The sequence below is a fragment of the Eurypyga helias genome, unplaced genomic scaffold (genome assembly GCF_000690775.1).
Source record: "Eurypyga helias isolate BGI_N326 unplaced genomic scaffold, ASM69077v1 scaffold3876, whole genome shotgun sequence".
Classification (NCBI taxonomy): domain Eukaryota; kingdom Metazoa; phylum Chordata; class Aves; order Eurypygiformes; family Eurypygidae; genus Eurypyga; species Eurypyga helias.
The window spans coordinates 3,097-8,314 of record NW_010257059.1 but is presented as its reverse complement, the minus strand read 5'-3'; positions in this window follow the sequence as shown (position 1 = coordinate 8,314).

Below are 5,218 nucleotides of genomic sequence, written 5' to 3'. Positions count from 1 at the left end.
ACAGGCAGGAGAGATGCCCATGGCCTGGCAGCACCATGTTTGACCCAGGGAGGGCAGGCAGCAAGCTGCCCTGGCTCAGCATCCCTCCCAGCACTGAGGAAGCTGGAACCAAGCAGGGCCCCCTCAGCCCCTCCCCGGGTGAATCCTGGGGTTCTGAGCCCAGCTTTAGCCCCTGACGCAGGAGGTTTTATTTCCCTCCCAACATATTTTTAGCCCTGCCTGCTCCATCCTGGCCTTTCCAAGAGGGATTAACTCTTCCCCCCGCCCATCATGTACCATTAAAGGTGTTGGGGTGCAGAGAGGGATCTCCAACACCCTCCCAGGGGCACCCACTGGGGTGGGGGACACGGCACGAGGGTGTCTCTGCACCTCATGATGGGGAGCATCACAATGGGCTTGTGGGGATCACCCCGCTGCAAATCTAATCCCCAGCAGGTTGAGCAAGTGACTGATTAAAAATAGCCCCGGCCTTTTGCTGAGGAGCCGGCGACCTTGTGGGAGGACTGGCCACTCCCACGGCCCAGATGATGAAGAGTTCAGCTCCATCTCCTTTGCCATGCCACAGATACATCAGCATCTTATGGGCTCCTGGGGGTTTGGGGACACCCTGCCAGCACCCTCTGGCTAGGGATGGGGAAACTGAGGCACGGGGTGGTGACAGGCTCTCCCAGAGAGCAATCGGAGATGAGGGCATCCACAAAGGGTCAGCACAACCCTAAGCGTGGCCAGACCCTGCATCCTGAGTGCTGAAGGACAGGACTGCTTTAATGGCAGGGAGGTTCATCTGCTTTCAGCAGCTCAGCAGAGCCTTCCTGGGGAGATTCAAAGGCTGAGCTCAGCCGGGTCCTATTTTGGGAGGGTTTTGGATGACTCCCAAGTGGCAGGGCCCAAGTGGCAGGAGCGCCAGCCAGCCTGTACAAAGGGACTCTGTTTAGGATGTTGGGCTCTGGTGGTGCCCAGTGCAGAGGCTGGTGGCTGTGATGATGAGCCAGTGCCCAGGGTTGGGGCAGGGGGCAAGCGGCCCTCTCCCATGTCAGTTGCTGTTCCCCACTTGGAGGTAAACTGAGGCTTGGGGCCTCCTGGGTCCTTGCCTCCCAGGTCACCGCTGTAACTGCTAAGTGACACTGCCATACCACAGAGATGGCTGTGCCAACCTGCCTTGTGATGTAGAGTCCACCAGCCACACACCCTGGGCTACTTGTCTAGGCTAGCCCTGAGCTATCCCCTAGGGGAGTTCAAGGTCCCTGAGTGCGGCCAGATGCTCTGGGAGCCAATTCTCCAGACACCGGCTCCACAGCGGAGCAGAAGGAAACCCGATCGGGTTGTATCCCACCAGCTTGACACCATGACAAGGTGCAGTGCTCCCAGCACTGCTGGCTCTGGGATTGGGGTGGCCTCCTACGTCATCTCAATCTCCTTCCACTGCCCGCCTCAGGCCCTGGGGGGCTTCAGAAAACCCCAAGGTTTGGGGGCCACAGTGCTGTTACCAGCCCACGTATGCATGCACGCTCCCTGACGCACGTAGAGCCGCAAGTATCCACATATGCACCCATGGGTGCTGGGTGCAGAAACCCCGAGGACACAGACCGGCTGGATGGTCAGGGTGCTTGCCATGGTGATGCTGGGTGAGCTCCAGCTGGCCAGCTGCTCTCCCCATGCTCATCCAGGACACAGCAAGGCTGTGGTTTGGCCCTGGCACTGCTGCTGGCGACTCCCCTCTCCCACCCTCCCTCCCTCTCACCAAAAGGCGAGGAGGCTGGTAAGCATATCCCAGTTCCCTCCGGCAGTACCTCAGGATGCGATGCAGTCATCACTAATGCATTTGGACTCATTTACGGGGATGAGAAAATGTTTCCAGGTTTCCCACAAAGTCCCATTAAGTCCCAGTCCCACTCTATTTTTAGTGCCCTCATCAACAACGCTTTCCCCAGCCACCCTGACGCTCCAGGGCCCTGTGGGGCTGGCTGGGGCACCCTGGGCACGCACCCACCTTTGGGGGGAAGCTGAGCCACACTGGGCCCGGGCGGCTGAAGGGGGTGAACGCAGCACCCAGCAGCTTTGAGCCCATAGGTGGTGAGGATGCCCCAGCTCAGCTTTTTCCCGAGAGCAGCTGAGGAAGGAAACCTGGTAGGAAACAACAGCGAAAGCTGCCCTGGATCACTGCATCGGCCACGGAGCCCCAGGCTGCAGGGTCCCGCTCTCTGCTGAGAATGCAGAGGGGACAGCGGTGCCAGATGATGCTTGGTGGGGCTGGGCATGCTGGTGGCAGCCTGTCCCTGAAGGTACAGGGTCACACCAGTTTGCTACCTGGCGATGGCCCGGTGTTATCACCCAGCCAACCTCACCACAGGCAACTCCAGAAGCCCCAGCAGCACCTTCCCTCCCCGCCCCTCCCTGAGGCAATGAGTGCCCACAGGGCTCTCGACAAAGCTGCTTCACCCATGGATCCTGTCCTCAGCCCTGTGCCCTCCTGGCCTATCTATAGCCACGACCTCAGTGGGAGCTGGGGCAGGCGCCTGGCTGCGCATCCTCCCTTCTTGGCAGGGCTGCTGCCACAGCCTCCACCCGGTACAGAGCCGCCGCCAAGCCGAGGCTTTTATCCCACATGCTCGCTAATCCGACAGGAGTTGGTGTCAGGGGTTGTCCGTGGCCGGCTCACAAAGGCCATTTCCAGGGGGGCTCAGCCAAGCAACGGAGAACGCCAGCCGGCAAGGGCAGACGGTGGTGCTGGGTGTCACTGTGTTAGGTGACAGGGTTTGACTCCAGGGGCTGGATGAGCAGGGATGTGGGTGACCCAGCTCCAAGAAGGTCGAGCAGGGGACATCCCCATGCGAGGAGGGGTGACACGAGGACACCCCTCAGTTTCACCCTGCAGGTGTGGGGGTTGCAGCCTCTCACAGAGCTGGGGAGGGGGGACATAGGGAGGGACCTGCTCGCTCTCTGTTGGCTGCCGCGGGGGAGGTGGGGAAGGGGTGGCCCAGAGGAGGGGAATTTCCCTGGCTTTTTTCTCCAACAAACTCCTCATCTTGTGCAATTAGAGAAATTTGTTTAACAAACTCCGGAGGGAGCAGAGCGGGAAGGTGGGGTGGCGTGCAGCCAGGGGCACTGCTCACACAAGCCTGCTCCCTCCCCGCCTGCACCTTTGATCAGCAGTGCGCTTTGCCGGGGCGGAGGAGCGGTTCCCTGCAGCCAGACGGCAGCCAGAGCCGTGCTGTGCCCCGGGAAGTGTCTTGGCCCCTGCGGACGTGCTGCCTGCAGCACACCCCTGCCCTGGCCACACGCCCCCTCGAGCGGTGCTTCATGGTCCCCTCTGCCTGCTCACCCCCGGCTCACTGCCCTGATGCTCACCCGGACGGCACAACCCCAGCACCCTGCGGCTCCATCGTGCGTGGTCCCCAACCTCCAAGGCCTCACGTGTGCACCCATGCATGTGCCCTGGTGCGCTCGTGCATGCGGCGTCGGCAGGCGGGCAGGCGCAGGCTTCGGACGCACGCTCACACTCACTCTCTTTCTCATGCAATGACATTTCCATCAAAAACCCTTTACTCTGCACTTTTCGCCAGCGCTGCCTCATTGGTATTCACACCGCGCTGCTCTCCTGTCCTGGCCTGGCGCACAGGTTACTAAAGGAGATTCTGCGGTGCAGCGCGGTGGTCACATTACAGCCCGCGCTGTCTCACTCTCCTGAATCACCGGGCAGGAGCCAGGGTGGGGGTGCAGGATCTGGCACATTACAGCTCCAGCCAAACAACTGTAGGACGAAGCAGCCCTGTTGCCCATTGCACGGGGGCGAGGCAGGCAGCGAGGGGCTTTGAAGCAAACAGTGATGGGTGGCTCCCCAGGGAGAGCAGGCAGGTCACTGGCACTCTCCATCCTCCCCAGCAGCCCACCGTGCCTGGCGCAAGGTGGGAGCAGACAGCAGAGGGGTGTGAGAGCAGAAAATGGGATGCTTGCTTGGCACTGCCGTTGCCCTTGTCTGGATGTGTCCCAGGTGGCACCCACCATGTCCCTGTCAGGACTGTGCCCCTGGGGTGGCATCCTTGGGTAAGCAGAGAGCAGCGGTACCTCTCGTTTTGGGGCTGGTTTGGTGAAAGGGGAAATGTCTGGGTGGAAAATCAACATTTCTCTCTCTGTTTTGGTTGGTTTTTTTTTTTTCCTTTGAAAGCAAAAATATTTCTTGGTTTTTCGTGATCAGAAACATGTTGGGGGTTTTTTTTGGAAAACAGCCGGTCAAATACCGTTTCCCCATGAAGGGAATGCAGGGGCCCTTTGCAAGGGGAGCAAAAGCCTTCTTAAAAACCAAGATAAAAATCACAGTTTTTTAAGAAATCCACCTGGCCATGGACTTAACAAACTCCTGGGGTAGAGAGGTCAGCAGGAGGGCTGGATCCTGGCATTCCCATGCCAGACAGCGCTGCCTACGGGTGCCGTGGCCGCTCCTGGAGTGGCAGCAGTGGCTGGGAGGGTGATGTCCACGGCAGGCAGCCCAAAGCTCAGACCTGGGGATTTTGCCCAAAATACTGATTAGAGCTGGCTGCTGGCCGGGGAAGGGAGGATTAATGCACTTTTGAAGCCACGGCAAGTTAACCGAGAAATCAATCCTTGGCAGGGACTGGCCTGCAGGTCCCTCGGCATGTGAATGTTGCCGCACCTGGGCCATGAGATCCTTTCCCAGCTCCTCTCCAGGACTTGGGAAGCACTGGGCCTTGGCAGGCAGCACAGAGTGTTGGGTCCCGGCCAAGCTGGCACAGCACGGCCCAGCCGCAGGGGATGCCTGCCCAGGGCCGAGGTGACGGATGGCGAGCCCAGCTGCCCGCCTGGATGCGAACCAGCCCCTGGGATGCCCGTGGGGACCCTATGCATCCCCAGCCTGCACATTCCAGGGGTCTGCATCCCCTCCCCAAGAGTTACACCATCTCAGGGTCTCAGTGTGCCCAGCTGGCCATGGCAGGGAGGGAGGCTGGGCTCAGGCCCCTGTCTGTGCTGATTTGGTGCATCCAAAGGTGCTTTGATGAAAACCATGCGGGTTTGGCACTGGGCACCTCTGGCCCCCTCGAGACTGTGTCCCTCTAAGGCTCAGCCCCACCATCAGCCCTCAGCCATGCCATGGAGACATCCCTGGTGATGCCACATGGTGCTGGCCTGACCTGGCAGGGCTGAGCAACCCCCAATGTCCTGGCCGCTCCCCATTGCCTTCACCACCCTGCCCTGCCTGGCA